Genomic DNA, 18,959 nt, shown 5'->3' on the forward strand with positions numbered 1-18,959 from the left:
AAAAAAAAAAAAAAAAAAAAAAAAAAAAATTGTCATTAAAAATGTTATGTAAGCCCAGTTTTAACCATTCTTTTTAAAAAAAATTATCTCTGAGTATACCTATGTGTACATGCAATGTATAGGTTAATAAACTTCCCTTTTTTCCTTAATGTGCTTGTTAGTCTGATTTATGGGGTTCCAGCCCAAAAAATCAGGCAAGTAGAGTGAGTATAAAAGACTTTTTCTTTTCTTATAGTGATAGTATATTCTGAATACAAATCCTTCATTAGATTATATGGTATGCAAATATTTTCTTCCAGCATTTAGGCTTGTTTTTTGATTTTTTTTCTTTTTCTTGATAGTAACTTCTGGTGTGCATTGAAGTAAATATCAATGAAGTAAAATTTAATATTGATAAAGTAAAATGATAGAAGAAAATTAAATTGTTTTTTATCATTACTTTTTTGGTATTACAGTTAAGAAAGTATTAACTAACCTAGGGTCACTATGGCTTACTCCTATGTTTTCTTCTAAGAGCATTAAAGTTTTAATTCCATAATTGTCTATGCCCCATTTTGTTAATTTTGTGTGGTGTGTGGTAGGAATCCAAATTCATCGTTTTTGCAATAGATTATCCAATTGCCCTAGCCTCAAATATTACATTGACTATTATTTCCCTTGTTGCATTGTTTCAGTATTTTTTTGTCAAAAATCAATGGACCATAACAACAAAGCAATATTAAAGAAGAAAAAAGTTGTTGGAAGACTCACACTTCCCCACATCTAAAGTTACTACAACGCTGTAGTAATTAAACAGTCTAGTACTAGCATAAAAAATAGACATTTGGTAAATGGAATAGAAATGGGAGTCCATAAATAAACCTATGTGTATATAGTTTATTCATTTTTTAACCAGAGTGCCAAAACCATTCAAAAGAAAAGAATAGTCTTTCCAATAAACAATACTAGGATGGAAAAATCGCTACATGAACAGAATGAAGTTGGACCCCTCATCTTTTGTAGTTGTCTACAAAAATTTACTGAAAATGAATAAATTTAAGTATTAAATATAAAAGCTGTAACTACAGAGAGGTGGGGGCATGCATGCCTGTAGTCCCACCTCTCAAGATGCTAAGACAGGCAGATGGTGAGTTCCAAGCCAGCTTGGGCTACATTACAAGGTCACCTTGAACTGCATACCAGTTTTACAATATACAAATATTCTACTCTTTTAACAGCTTTATCAATATTCCTTTTTGTTGTCAATGTCACAAAATTACATTTTATATATTTTGTATCCAGAAACATAAATTACTAACTTCAGGGATTAGTGCATTAAGTCATGTAGAGAACAAAGTGTGTGGTTACAAAGGTTACAATAATTTTAACTTTTAAAGCAGTAAAATTTTAGTGTATCAGTCTCTTAAATCATGCAGGATACAAGAAATGGAGTTACAGACCTTTGTTACAATAATATAATCATCTTTCAGTATCTATGAGGAATTAATTTCATTAACCCCACATGCGGATACCAAAATCTGCAGATGCAGATTACATTAATGAAGTTACATTAGACAAATTCTTCCAGTGTAATTGTTAGTGTAAGTGGAGAGACAAATTTCTGACTCTTCTTTTTAGTCATTTTTAATAGGTAAGTAGTACTTCATTGTGGTTTTAATTTGCTTAGTTTCAGATTCCTTAATGACTGGTATTTTTCATGTATGCTTACTTTGTAGATCTGTCCTTAGTGAAGTGTTCAGTTGTTTACCCATTTATTGATTGGATTTGATAATTGATTCTTCAGTGTTCTCTATGTATTCTAGAAACAAGTTCTTGATTTACAAATACCAACCTATGACTTACCCTCTTACTTTTCAAAGTCTTTTAAATAGCATATGTTTTAACTTTCTATAAACTAATCTTTAAATATTCCTATTATGGTTTGGGCTTTTGCTATTATATCTAAAAAATCTTTACCTGATCCCAACCAAGTCACAAAGATTTTCTCTTATTTTCTTCTAGAAGTTTTATTGCTTTGTATTTGATTGAAGTTCATTTTCTTACATAGAGATATTCAACTGTTTCAGTATGATTCATTAAAAATGTTTTCCTTTTTCTACTGAATTGCTTTTTACCATTGTCAAAAATCATTTATCCTCACAGATGTGTCTAATTCTGAACTTATCCTGTTCCATTGACCTATTTGTCTTTCCTACAGCAGGTACCATGCTTTTGATTACTGTAGCTTTATAACTTTTAAATCATGTTAGCTCTCTAACTCTGTACTTCTTTTAAGTATTTTGGCCATTTTAGGACATTTACATCTCTATAAATTTTAGAATCACTTTCTCAATTTCTCCCAAAACAAAAAACAAAAACCCTGATGGGATTTTAATTAAGATTTTATTGAACCTATTGATTAAACTGGGTTGAGCTGACATCTTACCATTATTGAGTTTTTCAACCAGAAACATGGTGTATCTTCATTTAGCTTTTCTTTCATTTCCCTCAACAATTTTATAGATTTTGACATACAATTGTGCAGTTTTGCTACATTTATCCATAGGATTTCCTATTTTTGTTTCTATTGTAAATACTATTTTATAAACCGTACTTTCTAATCATGCATTGCTAATATATAGAAATACAAATTATTTTTGTATATGGATCTTGTATCCAGAAATCTGTTAAACATATGTGTTAGTCCTAATTTCTGGTTTGTAGATTCTTTCAGGTTTGCAACATAGATAATCATGTTATTTGTAGAGTTTTACTTCTTCCTCTCCCATTAAATACCTTTTATTCCTCTTCCAAACCTTTGTTCTTAATATTGAATTTTGTGCCTTTAATATGTATTGGTGTGAATCCAACGCCTGACTTCAGTCTACTCAGGAACTGGCTAAAGTATATAACCTGACTATTGAGTTTGTACACATTTTACTTGGAGAGATACTCCCCTTTTCTTGGCATCAGTTTCTTGAAATGAATTAGTTGGTTTCCTGGGTAATTCGACTTAATTTCTAGGTGGATCATTTAATTGACCATAAGGTGGTAAACAACATAAAAGACCAGAGAACCATAAATCTAAAATCTCCTTTTACATTGTCCCTGCAATAAAATGGAGTTTCCTATATTTACTGAAACAATACTCAGGACCTTTCATAGGAACTAGCTTTTGTAACCAAACATTTATAGAAATAAAATTTTGAAGTGCTCAAGTGAGTACACAGTGGTTATTTGGAGGTTGTTTCACGTCACAGATCATACAAATAAGAAATATTACTTGTCTCTTGCTTTAGATCTACCTAAGCATCTCAGAACCATAAATGACATTGCCTGGTTGCCAAATCATTAGTGAGGTCAAAATGTTACCATATTCTTTGATAATTCTGTGTGTGTGTGTGTGTGTGTGTGTGTGTGTGTGTGTGTGTGGTTGTGGTTGTTGTTGTTTTTGTTTTTCTGTTTTTTGGTTTTTTTTTGTCTGTTTGTTTAGTTGGTTAGTCAGTTTGTTGGTTAGGTGGTTAGTTTTTTTTGAGTCGGGGTCCCGCTATGTAGTTCAGGCTGGCCTCAAATTCATGGCAATCCTCCTGTCTCAGCCTCCCAAGTGTTGAGATTACAGGCATGTGCCACCACTCCCGGCCATTTGACAACTTCTAAAAGGATATTTTAGTAGAAAACAGAGCATTAAGAGACTGTATTCATGGCACATCAGCCTGCTGGTTACTATCTGCAAATTTGGCAGAGACTTGTTACCTTGGTGATAATGTCAGACATTACCTGGGGTTCATTTTAGGAAATAACTTTCCCCTCTTGGATAAAGAAATCATTAGATAACTTAACTAAACAGAAACCCAGGGCTCAATTTAAGATCCAACCTTATGTACTGAAGGGGAATTCTAGGCTCCTTTCTGTTCTAAATTTTCTGCAATATATACATTTTAAAAGGCCCAGAAATTTTAAATTACATTTTGGGTTTCAGAGAATAGCAGAAGTGTAAGACAATGCCATCTAGGCTACTGAACTCCTTGCCTGGGAGGTTCATAAAATTGGACAGGCAGTGTTTCAGAATAGAGCCACATGGATTAAATATTGGCTTTTCAAAGGGTCACATATGCTGTTTTAAGGAAAGAATATTGAAATGCCTAAAGATATCTTTGGAATCTTTAATGTTGTTAAAATTATTGAGGAAGCAAACAGACTTTCTGTGGTATCTATAGATGGGGGATTGGATCTATCCTATTGGTTGAATTTTGGCATTCTTGATTTCTGGCAAGAAGTGAGCTTTAAACTGATCATAACCCTTCTGTTAGCGTTTTTGTGTGAGGTAGTGTTCAGATGTGTTGTCTCTAGTGTGTTCAGTGCGGCTGCATATCCACTATGGTGTCTAATGATTCAACAGATGATGTTACTAAAACGAAACAAAAACATCAACAACAGAAAATCACCATGAACCCAAGATATTTGTGGACACAGAGAAATCAAAATGGTACCACTCACAAATCTGATTTATTAAAACACCCCAAAAAGTGTGGAAGGTATGAACTGGTATGTCCCAAGACATGAATGGTCTATCCTTCAACTTAGGCTAACAATGACCATAAGGGGAAAATGCTAAGAACAGGAACCACCTACAAGCACCCAGCTTACTGACCACGTTGATATGATTTTACTATTCTGCTGTCTCCACTCAAATAACTTTCTCGCTGTCTTCAATTTTGTCTCACAATTTCAGGAATCTCTCACCATGGAAGATAACATGGAAATGATTTTATTTTTGTTTCAGAAACTATCTGAAGAAAAACTTTACTCAAATGAAATAAAACTCATCAAATTTCCAAGATAGTATCAAATAACTCTTAGCTCCCCAAATGTCTTTGAAACCCTTGAATGAAAATCTTCACCTTACTGTGTCCAACAAAGTGAAGCTAATTCTGGTCTGGTCTTAACAAATTCACCCACCCACACTGAAAGATCCACTTAACCCAAACTCCTGTCTTCCCCTTTGGGAATAGCATGAACACTCAGTAAAGATGTCCTCCCCCTTATAATGGTAAAGATAGACACAATTTTATCTTACCAACGGGTTATTTGGGAATATTTTGGGTGAAGCCATAATATTACATTTGATTATAGTTTTTCTCTTCTACTAATCGAATACTCTGTGAACACAGAGGTCAAACTTTGCTTATTTATCGCAGAATCTACATTGCCTGGAACAGGTCTGGCAATACTGACAGCTCAGTAAACATTTGTTAAATAGAAGAATTATAACAAAGTGTTAGAGGAGCTGACAAAATTATCTATAAAAGACAATTGATAAAGATGGAGAAAAGACCCAGCAAGATGGAATCTTTATACATTTGGAGTGTTCCAACATGGAAAAATCTGAATTACTTAATTTTTAATAAGATCTCATTATGAATCATGCCTTGTATTGTAGTATACATTATTCATTTATATACTCATATTTCTATACATGGGAATTAATTGGAATCTTTTACAATGTTTACTATGCTTAAATGTAACCTTCATCACTGAAGAACTTAATTTCTTTGCAAGATATGACTTCACCATATTGAATTTTTCCTAAAACATAAGCATATTAAAGTATGATATTTGTAGTTTCTTTCACACTGGTGGCATCTTTGATCCACTTGAATTTTAGTTTAGTGCACAGTGAGAGATATGGGTCTAGTTTTAATCTTCAGCATCTAGAAACCCAGTTTTCCTAGCACTGTTTATTAAAGAGGCTTTCTTCTGGCAAAGGTGTTTGGCCTCTTTGTCAAAAATAAGGCAGCCTAGTGTGCTTGGAGTTGTTTCTTCATCTTCTAATCTATTTTACTGATCCTCAGATGTTTTTTTGTTGTTTTGTTTTTTGCCAGTACCATGCTGTTTTTATCACAGTTGTTTTATAGTTCTTTATAACATCGAATTGGGAATTGTTTGCCCCTGTCTTGCCCCTGGCACCCAAAATTGCTTCTGCTACTTTAGGTCTCTTCTGGTTCCATATGAATTTTAGGAATTTTTTCTTTAAATATATAAGGTGTGCTATCAGTATTTTCATTGATATTGCTTTAAATCTGTATTACAGTTTTAGAAGTATGATTATTTTCACTATATTGGTTCCGCCTGTCCAAAATCAGGGACATCTTTGCATTTTCTGATATCCTCTTCATTTACCTTTTTCAGAGTACCGTAGTCTTCAATGTAAATGTGTTACTTTTTTGTTAGATTGATTCCTAAATATTTCATTTTTCTTGATGTGATTTCCCTGATTTCTGTCTCAGTGAATTTGTTGTCTACAGGAATGTTTTATTTGTTTGTTTGTTTGTTTTTGTATCAGGGTCAAACTCAGGACATTGCTTTTGCAAGGCAGGTGGCAGCACCACTGAGCTAAATCCCCAGCCCAGGAATGCTCCTAATTTTTGAGTGTTGACTTTTGAGTGTTATTAACTCTAGGATTTTTTTGATGGAGTTTTCGGGGTTTTCTATGTGAAGTATAATGTCATCAGCAAATAATCATTTAACTTTTTTTCCTATCCTTACTCATTTTACTTCTTTGTTTTGACAAATGTTTTCAGAACTATATTGAACAAGAGTGGTCTTGTTCCTATATTTAGAGGGAAAGCTTTCAGGTTTTGTTCATTTAGTATGATGTCATAGATGGCTTTTATCAGATTGAGATAAGGACCTTCTATTCCACTTTTCTTTAGTGTTTTATCATGAATTGGTGCAGGACTTTGTCAAATACTTTTTCTGCATCTATTGAGATGATTATGTGTTTTTTGTCTTTGGTTCTATTAATGTGGTGTATTATACTTACTGATTTTTGTATGTTGAACCATTCACTGTATCTCTGGGATGAATCTTACTTGGTCATGGTGTATTATCTTTTCTTGATGATTTGTTGCATTCTGTATGCAAGTATCTCGTCAAGGATTCTTGCATCTATGTTAAGGAGGTTGGCCTGTAGTTCTCTTTTTTGGTTGGAACCTTCTGTGATTTTGCTATCAGAGTAATGCTTGCTTCCAGGAAGGACTTTTGGAGTATCACTTCACTTTAAATTTCCTTAAAAAGTTTGGGAAATAGTGGCATTAGATCTTGTTTAAAGATCTTGCAGAATCCAACAATGACCTGGGCTTTTCTTTGTTGGTACCTTTTAAAATTACTTCTTTGATTTCACTGGCTGATATGGCATTATTTAGAATTTTGATATCTTCTTAATTCAGGTTTGGTAACTCATATGCATGTAGGAATCTGAGTTTTTCATCTTATTAGAGTACTTCTCTGTACTGATATTAATAAAGACTCTATAAGACAAGGTAATAAATCAGCTCTTTTACCAAGTTAATATCCTATAATCATACAGTTGAATAAACAGATTGCCCATAAAAAGCTGCTATTTTTTTATTGTTTGAAGTTAATGTTAGGTTTCTTTTAGCAATTCATTTCTCTCACAGGGTACATGAATTGAAATATTGTAATAAAAAAACAGGCTTCATATTCAAACAAGCTGGAGTTAAAATACTAATTCTGTTTACTGTGGCCTTAAGCAACATTATTTCATAGCATTAAATCCTAATTTCACTATTTTGTGTGACAGGATTAAGCAAATCAACTTTTAAATAGTTTTATCACAGTGCTTAACTTGTAGAAAGTACTGAATATTTAGTTTCCTTTTGCTTTTCTAATCATCTTTCTTTAGGAAAACCTAATCTGCAAGAACTGTCATTGCTTCATTAAGATCACTTTCTGAGTACTAAAGTACTAAACACCAAAGTAATGAATCACCTCTGAGACAACAAACACAAACCAACTTCTTTTAAAATGGAAGGGGTTTAGATATGAAATGTCAGGTATGATTACCCCCAAATTTCCACTATGCATTTTAGTTATAGAGAGAGCCTGTTAGAACTAATCCATTAGTGCTTCATAGAACATGGGTTAAATTTTAATTAGACCCCAAGGTGTAAAGCCAAGGGCAGGTCTCTGAGGAATTTATACATTCTGAAGGGACAAGGAACATGGGGCAAAGATCCATCTGAGAAGAGAGTCCCTATGGGACTCTCAGTGGACCACCAGCTTTAGAATAGTTGGCCCGAAATGCCACATGCCACTAAAAGGAGAAGGAAAGAGACTTAACTCTGTTTTACCCATTTGTCTAATCAGAATTACCATAATAAATGTTCTGTCACTTGAAGCAATAAAATTACAAGACAGTTATTATTTATATTTTTACAAAGAAGCAATGAAGCTTAGAGGGTTGAGTGCTTCATACTCAGCTTCGAAATAATAAAGGTTGTATTTCAACCTTGGGCTGTTCAGCTTTAAAGTCTGAACACTGCACTTTTTGGTTTTTTTGAAGAATTTTTCCTAAAGGATGCCTCTGAGTTGAAGTGGTAATTCTGTGGTCCAGACCCTTATGAGAATTTCATGCTTTCCACCTTCATCAAGACACACAGGTGAGAACTGGGCTTAACTGATCACTTTATCAACTCAGTCGAGAAGTTATTTTCCCCTGCTATTCTGGGAGGAAGTGAAAAATCAAAATACACAAAATAAACTGAAAACAATTTTGATTGCCAGCAATTATATCCAAGAATGTTTAAGATTCAGTTCAAGCATGTTGTTCACTACTTTATTCTGGGTGACATTACCAGTGTGTGCTCCTGCATTTGGAGTTACTCTTAACTGTAAAGAAGCTGTGATTTATATGTAAACACTTTATTGCAAAAGACAGCAATTTGAAAAAGCAATCCAGACAACGATTTGTTTGAAACACCAATCTGAAGAGTGGTGATGTTAACATAAACAACCATACTTCTGACCTGCACTAGAACACCATGTCTTATGTTGGTTATAAATAAAACTTGAGTTGTTCTTGTTAAAACCAGTTACTCAGTGGGAATAGTATCATTCCAAATTACTGCTGTTAATGTACCTACTTACTATCCAAACAACCCTGAAACAAGAGACCTGAAACTTGTTGTTTTAGGTGATGCTTCCTGCTGTCAGGAGGTGGCATGTTTTGCTTAAAAGACACCTAACCACTGTTAGATTACAATCTTAGATCAAAACATTCAAGTGAATGAGACAATGAGAAAAGAATTCCATTTGGTAGCAAGCAAAGTACTTTTCCTAAAATGTATTTTGATTCGAGTTAAAAAAAAAAATGACTGGTCAGGCAAGCTAACACAAGAAACATTTTAGAGAATAATACTCCATCCAGAATTACTGCACTATATAGTTCATAGGTAGAGCACTTGTCTAGCATGTGCAAGGGCCTGGGGTCATCCCTCAACAACTCCAAAAAAATTTGCTATACAAAGAAACAGAAATTAGCACTACCGATAATGACACCATACACTAACACCAGTCAAATAATTCTTTTGTACAATATTCTCATATAACATATATGAGGTGATTAATAATATGGACTAATTTGTTTTGAAACCAAAGAATGAAAATTTCACAGCACTTAAAGACATCAACATATTCTAAAATGTTCTAATATTTCTGAGAATCATAGAAGGGCTAAGGGACAGACAACAGAAATGAGCACAGATTTAAATTTTTTAAAGAAAAAAAAAGATTAAATGGAGATATGAAATAAACAAACCTGAGGTAAATGAGGAAACAATAACAAAATCATGAGTACAGTAGGAACACTTAAAATTTATCATTTGGGAAAAAGCCAATTACCAGTAGCTGCCATATGTATGGGACAAGTACTGTACTTGAGGGTCAAGGAAATGAAGATCAAGACAAATGATTGCTGAAAGGTAGGAAGGGTTACCAGAAGTTCACTATAAGTAACATGTGGGGAGAAAAGAGGTGCTGCCACAGAGCACAATTTAATCTAATGTTATGTACTCATTCTATGTGAGTGCTAATTTAAGAATGAGCGCCAAGTTTATAGCATTACTGCAGAGCATTGTTACTTTTCTAATTAAAAAGTACTGTACTTCACTTTTACTTGTACATCTGTGGGAGTTCAATAGCTCTAATTTTGGAGGCAGCAGTTTTAGGGAGCAAAGCTTTGGAAGACTTTCTATTAGTATACTGAAATTTAACTTATTTATCTCCCTTTTGGTAATTGTTTATAGTTAGGAGTCCATGTGTATAGTGCTTCAAAAAAGATTATGTTTATGTCTATTGGCACCTCCTGAAATTGAGAATATTTTGTCAGAGTGACTTTCCAGAGAAATTGTAGCTATTTCTGCTCCTGAGAATGAAAGGACACATTTTACTACCCCAACCTGCCAGCACCGAATGTTATAAATTGTTTTAACTGTTGCCAATCCAATGAAGAAAAATTGTTTTTTGTTTGATTTGTGTCCCTAAAGCAAGGTAGTGAGGTTGAGTTCATTTTTTAATGTCTTATTAATCTTTTGATAAACTACTTGTTCATTTCTCTGCAAATTTTTATTTTTGAAAGAATCAAATTATGAAGAGATTGACACCAGAGTTCTGGTGTCATAAATTTTATAAACATTTTCTTATAGCACCTCATTTATCTTGTGATGTTTTATGGTGATTTTTGTCATACAGATAATTTTAACTTCAATTATAGGCATTTGATTTTATTTTATGGCTTATAGGAGTCCTGTCTTATCTAAGAAAGCTCTTCCATATTAAAGTCATAATTAATCTTCTAATCTCTCTCTTGCTATCCAATATACATATATATATACTTTATATTTAAATTTTTACCACTCCTAGGATTTTATTTTGGTCAATAGTACAGGATACAGGCCTAAATTTGCATTTTTCATTTAAATATCCAATTATTTTCAGTTTTGATCAATTTATAAATGAAAGTATCCTATTCCTGAAACTGAAATGCCACCTTTACAACATATTAATATTCTTTATTAGTTGAATTTTTCTGGATTCTCTATGTGCTTTTCTCTTGTCTTTTTTTTTTTCCTATTCTTTTATTCTTTGTAGTAACTTTGTGGTAAGTTTTACTACCTAGTATGATAAACTGTCTACTGCCAGATTTTGTTTACCTCCCCCCAATATTTTAACAATTCTTGTACATTGTTCTCTTTAGCAAGATTTCAATCACTAATATTCTTCAATTACATTTTTAAAATAACAGGTCTTGTATCTTTCTTTAACATTTATTCTAGGTACTTTATTGTCTTTGTCACTTATGTTGATTGTGCTAAGAACTTTCCAAAGTAGATTTAAGTAACTCTCTGCCAAAGCAGTTTAGTATTTGGTCATTGCATGTAAGCTGAATGGCTGGCTCTTGGTACTAAGAGTGGTTCGTCTTGTTTCCTGCTGCATTGTGTAGTAGTAAATAGTAAGAGGAGAGCAGGGCCATTAGCTATGATTCAAATATTTTGTGGATTCAGTTCTCAGCTAGTTGAGATTACTGAGGAGTTATCAAATATGATAAGTCAAATCCTTTGTTTTTTATTTCTTCAGTTTTTTGGCTTCATTTAAAATTTCATCAGCTATCAGAATGTGAGTATGATGGTCCGATTTGTTAAATACGCCTTGTAATGAAAGAAATTTCTAAATCTGTTTTTATTCCGCCTGCTTGATTTAGTTAATGGAAGTTTATTGGAGATCTTTGTTCATCACATGCTGTAACATTACTTTGCTATTGATTGTATTCAAAATCATCTACACATAACTGTGAGTGGGAGAAAAGTAAACAGTACAAATATCTGAATATAATAATCAGTTCACACCAGCCCTAGGCAACTTATACAATTAAGCCTGGGTAATCTTATGGGGAACAATGTGTGAATGACTTTGCAGAGTTCTCCACTACTGATGAGAAATAAATTCCACTTCATCTGATTGGTGGCTAGGCTGCTGGTTGATGATAGCTTTGTTGGCATTTTAGTGGAAGAAACTGAAGAATTCATCAAGTCCTACAAAAGAACCAGCCAAGAAATAGGCAACACATTTTTTTATAAACTTGTCTATGGAGTTGTATCGAGACAATCATATGTGTAGGCATATATACATACATTTACTGTTTTATATTTGGGGAGGCTTTTTAGGGCAATTTGAAACTATTTAACTTTGCTTTTGGGTCAACTTGAGAATTTAACTCCTGTGAGGAGTGAAACTTAACAGTAGGAAGGTGCCAAGAATTATGATAGACACAGGAAAATGTATGATCTAGTTTCTGCCTTGTGGTTGTTCTATATTGTTTTGTTTTGTTTGTTTGTTTTTTAGGCAGGGCCTAACTACGCAGTTCAGGCTGGCCTTGAATTCATTATGTAGCCCTGGCTGGCCTGGAACTTGCAGCAATCTCCGGCCTCGGCCTCCCAAGTGCTGGGATTACAGGTATGCATCACCACTCTTGGCTCTAGTTTCTACCTTTGGAGGAACTTCAAGGAGCTATATATTTAATGGGAACATATTATAAATGTGGACATTAAATAATACATTTCATGATGACACAATGTGCTGAAATCATTACTGTTTAATTGTTAAACAGATGAACACACACTACCCAAACATTATACTATTATTAAACCTGATTGTATATCCAGAATGTCAATTTCTAACGTCCATTAAAAGAAAATTGCAAAAGTAAATTTTTACTATTTAAAAATTTCAACTGGTTATAAAGAAAAAGTCTTCTATCTCTTCTTACCACTCCTATTTTCCAATTCCACTCTCAGAGAAAGCCATTCAGTCTATGAATCTTGAAATTTTTTAACCCAATATATATACACTTTAATAGGATACTATGGTAATTCTAAAGCTTTTTTCATTTCAGTACTTACTGATCTTTATTATTTTAGAGCCTGCAGTGTCAGTCTATCAGATCCTAAATTTTAACTTAAGCAGTCATTTACTTAATGGTAGACAAAGATCACTTTCTATTTCCCACTGTTAAAAACAGTGTAACAATTAATAAATAGCTCAAACCCTCCCTAGATCAGATTATCTCTAAGGTAAATTCCTAGAAGTCTAGCTGATCTTTCAAATTGTATTTTAAATTTTTTATCAGTACCTGTTTGTAACACCTGATATTACATTCCTTGTGGGGAGTTGGTACGTGTACATAACACATCTTCAAACTGTATTTTCGACAGGTGCTAGAGGAATGCTGTCATGGCTTGGTTTGAACTGATCACTTTAGGTAAATTAATGCTATTAGATGTGAGCATAATTACAGCCTGAAAGGATGAGTTCACTTTCTCCCTCCATCAGCCCACTGAAACCCTTGTCCAAACCTTTAGTTTCTTAAAGCTCCCAAACATATTCCTTCAGAAGCTTCCCACTTTTTGGATCAAAAATACATTGTTGTTGGTAAAGAATATAACTTACTGTCCCACGAATCTCACGGGAGTGTATGGTACTGGTTTCGTAAAATGATCCCTAATTTTCAATTTGTGGCTGGATTAGGGGCGATTGGTGCACTAGGCTTTTTGTTTTCCTTAAATAAGTAACGGAAAATCCCAGCACTCGGGAGGCTGAGGCAGGAGGATTGCTGTGAGTTCAAGACCAGTCTGAGCTACATAGCGAATTCCAGGTCAGTCTCAACTACATGGTGAGATCCTGTCTCAAAAAACCAAACCAAACCAAAACAAAACAAAAACCTCCTGTCAAATAAGTAATGGAAACAATGTTTTCAAGTCCTGACTCCCTGGCCTAGAACAAGGAGGGCCAGAAAAACCTGTGCTATTTGGAACTTGAATTTTGTTTTTCCATTCAAAATGCTGCTGCTGTTTACTCCCGGGCGAGGGAAGGGCGGAGTAAAAGTCTCCGGGCTGCTTTAAGCGCGCATATCCTCCACACTCCAGGAAGGTAAGGCAACTTCAGGCACATTTGTGTGGACCCTTTTGAGAGTTACCTGGAAGAAACAACCACCACGCCCCGGACCCCTCGGAGGACCTAAAAAAGGCAGAAAGACTGAACAAAAGTACAGCGAAGGGGACACTGAGGAGCCGGAGCCAGCGGCAGCCCCAGCCCAGCCGCAGCCCAGCACAGCCCCAGCACAGCCCCAGCACAGCCCAACACCGCCCCAGCCCCCAGTCCTACCCGCCAACCCCGCGTTGGAGGGGGCCGATCGCTCCTTCCGGGTTGCGAGCGGAAGTGGGCGAATTTGAATCCTGCCAGCCGTTGAGTGCGACGGCGCTTTGCGAGCAGCAAAAAGTGACAGGGTCGTCTTGCAGTTTAGGGCTCAGTGGGCCTCGGTGAGTAGGTGGGGACCGGCAAGAAACCGAGTATTTCAGAGCGAGAAACGGGACCGTCGGCTGGGATACCGGGTCTGGAGGCCGGACAGCCTAGCGAGGGCGCCGCGGCGCCTTTTGGGTGTCTGGCGCTGCGGCCTGGTGTGGAGACCGTGGGAAGTCGCAGGGGAGCTTCTCCCGGGCCAGGCTCCTGACCGTCTGGGGTATCGAGGGTGGCGAGGCCTGATCAAACCTTGTTCACTCGCTGTCTCTGTGAATTTTTCCCGTAGTCGCAGTGTCGTGTTTCTCCCTGTTCGTCTCGAATGTTGAAGCCTCTTGCGTAGAGGAATCTCGTGGCGGGCGCGTTACCACAGGTAACCGAATCTTCTTTATTAAAGATGGACGGTGGGGGAGGGCGCGGTTCCAACGCCGAGACTCTCTGGAAGCCTCGGAGGAGGCTTTATTATTACCCTGCACCTCAGGGGACTGACAGTCTTTGAAAAGCCTGGTGGGGATTTAAATGAAATCTGAGTACCTTTTGTATTTTAAACCCGGATATTTTTCTTTTCATTGTTGACATTTTTCAAACGCCGCAAAAATCCGAGACTCTTGCTCATTTAAACGGGCTATAATAACAGCGGCGATTCGCCGGCGTCTTAGTTTGCAAACAATAGGGATAAGGTTAGTTTTGCAGGCCTCCCTTTTCACCCTCTACACACATTGGCCGAAATGACTGGAGTCGTTTTGAAAGAACTGTATTCAAGAATCCATTCCCTCACGTTTTATTATTGTTTTGGGGGTTTGGGGGTGTGAGGGTTCATTTTTAATATTGGTCAAAGTTCAAACCATGTAATAAAGTCATATCTTTTCAAATACTTTTCATATGCATAAATACAAACTGAATACTTAAAGTGTTTAGAAGTTTTATAGCTTGCCTTACTGAAAAATGTCAGCTTCATTTTATGTTGCTTTATAAAAAAAATATTTTAAGCTTCTTTTAAGATTAAAGGACAATAATATTCAGAATAAAAACATTCTTTAATCTATTGCTAGCTCCTCCTCCACAACAAATGAACATTTTTTTATTTCTCAGGAAGAAAAGATTTAAAAATCAGTGTTTACAAACATTTAAATGCAAACATTTTTAATAAAATTGCAAAAAAGACATCGGCTCTCCTTTCCTAAGGATTGTATACAATCTGCTTGTATATGCCATCAGCAAGTGATAATCTATTGTAGATTCATTTCTACATCATGATTTATTACTTTTCCCTATCAAAATAAATGAGTTTCATATTTTGTTACACATACAGTAGGTTGAAGGTTTGTTAAATGCTGATTCTTATACTTCAAGTCTCATAGATTCTAATCGAGTAATCTGCCTATTAAATTGAAAGGTTAGAAAATTTTACCAGAGTTTTAAAAACACTGACTTGGTCTTTCCTAGAGAAGCATTGTAATATATTGTTAAGAACATTGAACTGGAGCCAGATTGCTTTTGGTTTGAGTAGTGTCTCTCACCTGCTAGTTAATATGTCCCTCTGTAAGCTATTTAAGCTGTCTGTGCTTCAGTTCTTAACTTTATAATGGGGAAAATACCTACCTTGTGGGATTATTGTGAGGATTAAATGAGTTAATGTATAAAGACTTTACAATACTGATGGTATATAGTGAATGATATATATGCCTCCTAGTATGTTGAGTAACATTGTACAAACAATCATTATACATTATCATTAATCTTCCCAATATCACCGAAGTAGTTATTTTCAGATAAGAAAACAGGTTAAGAGATTCAGTAATTTCATTCGCACACAACTAATAAAGTTCAACCAAAATCAGAAACTAGATAAAAGCTTGTGTCCTTTTTAAAAGTAATTCTTGCCTCTCCTTCCAAAGAATTGCTCCATAAAAAAATCTCTAATGACTTCACATTGTCTATACTGTATAATTCAAATCTCAGCTTCTTAAAGTCCTTCACAGTCTGTTTCCAAACCCTGCTTCCAAGCATGATGACAATATTCCAGCACTCTTATCTGACCTGCTGATATTCCATCATTACTAGTATAATTCTGCAAATCAGTTTCTCTGTTTTTTTATTCACACTTTTTCATTTGCTTTTTAATTTCCACTTAAGACTTTACCCAGATGGTTTCTAGACTTCCTGGACAGAGAGTGCTTCTTCCTCAATGCAAATCTGCTTATAAACATAGCACTAGATTGAGAGCTCTTATCCTTTTCATCTTTATGTTTGCATTGCTTAAAACAGTGAGTGCCTTTATATTCTAAAATTGTGTGCTCTTAATGAGTACTTGTTATTATAACAATTCAGTGCATTGTTTTGAGTTAATGACTGAAAAAAAAAAGAATCTTTTTTTTTCCTGAATTGATGCAATAAAATCCTGTGTAGTTGAATATTTTATTGATACATAGTTAATAAACTTCAAAAATATGGAAATATAAGTATTAAAATCATAAGCTCAGAAGATACTCAATTGAGAAAATTAAGGGCAATATTTGCTAGTTTTCATGTTATTCTAAATGCTTTACGTTTCCTCACTCAATTCTCACAACTATTTATTATTATCCTGATACTAACATGAAGATCGGTAGTACCAAAATACTAACTTTTTGTTGTTTCTTAATGAGACTTTTTCAAATAAATTTTTATTTTTATTGGTAATATTTGCAGTATATAAGGATTAATTTCCTCATAGGGAGTTGGTAAGGGTACATAATGGAAGAAGGGAGAAGAAGGAGATAGAAATAGAATTAAGTAACTTTGGTTATGTTTTGTTTCCTTTTTGAGACACAGTCTCCCTATTTAGTTCAGGCTGACCTTGAACTCACTATGTAGCACAGGTTGGCCTTGGACTCACTGTGATTCAGTCCTACTGCCTCAGCCTTCCACATGCTGTGATTATGCCCAGCTCAGTAACTTAAATATTTGGTTTCCTCTCTGTACAGTTTTTAAATTATTAGTGATATATTGTTATGTATTATTTAAAAAATAACTTTTCAGAGTGTAAGGGAATTAGACAAGAAAGTTTACTTTTCCTATTTGAACAGTTAAGACTCTAACCTCCTTGTTCACATTCCTTTCTTTAAAAACCTGCCCAATATTTTAGAGTCATCATTCTGAAAACTAGTGAATGAGGTTGATCTTAAAGAGCACATGATACTGATATCCCAGCTTTCTCCAGCCAAAGTAATATTTGAATTTGTGTAGTCCCCAACCCTGAGCCCACAGACTCAGAAGAACTGGGTCACACAGCAGACCAGCAAAGATTCATCTGTATTTGCCCCAGCTCCCCATTGCTAGCTGAGCTCAGCCTCCTCTCAGACTAGCAGGAGCATTAGATTCTGGGAGCATGAACCCTACTGTGAACTATGCATGTACGTATACATGTACATGGCTTGCATTCATTTCTGAATTATCCTAAAATACCACCCACCTCCTACCAATGGAAAAATTGTCTTCCATAAAGCTAGTGCCAGAAAGGTTGGAAATTGCTGGTCTAGACTATTCACATGATTTCTTGAATTTTTAGGTTAACATGCAAGGCTTCGGAAGCAAAACTGAAAAGGTGTTTTTATAGATTGGGGTAACACTGGAAACATAAACACTAATAATAGGCATAGGCAGCCAGTGTGTGGAGACAGAGGAATTTGCTTCCTGAGGACTAGTTTTATGTGTAAGTTAATATAAGCTTAACAACTTTATTGTTTTTTCTTTTAATATGAATATCTTTAACTTTTAAAAACCTATTTGATAATTTAATTTGTAAGCAATAAAATGCACCTAGTTTAAGGGTGTAGTTCAAAGAATTTCAGTAAATATATATATATATCAGTAAATATAAATATATATCACAACTTTTAAAACCTATGGATGGCTATTTTAGGTTGCTTACCATTTTTATGTATTAAAAATAAAGCTACTCCGGACAGTTGTGGACAATAGATATATGTCTTCATTTCTCTTGGCTTCATGTGTATATTTGACATAAAATAAGTGTACATTTGACATTTTTTGGTAAAATTCACATAAAATAACCATAGTAAATCACATTTAGTACATTTATAGTGTGCAACCATATCTATCTAGTTCAAAAACATTTTATCACCATGAAAGAAAACTCCACTTCATGGAAACCAAAATCTTCTGTCTCTACTAGATTTATCTATTCTGGATATTTTACATAAATGAGATTATATAATGTGGGGCATTTAATATCTATTTCCACTTAGAATAATATTTTTGAGATTCACTCATAACACACTGCATTTGGTCCTTTGTGTTTCTGAATTCTGTATCCGTGGATTCCAACCAACCAGATATTGAAAATATTTGGAAAATAACATGTTTATGTTTAACATATACAAACTTTTTCTTGTCATTCTATAAACAATGTAACATATTTACACAGTATTTATATTGTATTAGGTATTGTAAGTAATCTAGAAATGAAGTATGTGGGACGTTTAAGGTATGTTGTATGCAAATACTGTGCCACTTTAAATCGTACACTATAGTATTCAAAGATTTTGCTACCTGCCAGGTAGATAAGGAGGCCTGGAACCAATCTTCCCACAGATACTAATGGACAATTTTATTTCATTCTTTTTATTACCATATATTCTACTGTGTGTGTGTGTGTGTGTGTGTGTGTGTGTGTGTGTGTGTGTGTAGTACTGTGTGTGTACATATATATATATATCTTTTGTATATCCGTTGATCAGTTAATAGACAATTGTTTCAATCTATGTCTTTTTATTACCATATATTCTACTGTGTTTGTGTGTGTGTGTGTGTGTAGTACCAGGGAT

At 34.7% G+C, this 18,959-nt stretch overlaps 1 protein-coding gene across 2 annotated transcripts in view; it reads left to right on the forward strand.

The window, feature by feature from the left end:
• The first annotated feature begins 14,424 nt into the window (after window positions 1-14,424).
• G2e3 (G2/M-phase specific E3 ubiquitin protein ligase) overlaps window positions 14,425-18,959 on the forward strand; it is a 59,144-nt gene continuing 54,609 nt past the window's right edge. For both annotated transcript variants that reach the window (XM_010633546.3, XM_010633548.3), the window contains exon 1: window positions 14,425-14,503. The gene's annotated coding sequence lies outside the window, so the exon portion shown is untranslated. The remainder of the gene's footprint in view (window positions 14,504-18,959) is intronic.

Source organism: Fukomys damarensis, unplaced genomic scaffold, assembly GCF_012274545.1.
Source record: "Fukomys damarensis isolate Sample0158 unplaced genomic scaffold, DMR_v1.0_HiC HiC_scaffold_17, whole genome shotgun sequence".
In the NCBI taxonomy this organism is placed as follows: domain Eukaryota; kingdom Metazoa; phylum Chordata; class Mammalia; order Rodentia; family Bathyergidae; genus Fukomys; species Fukomys damarensis.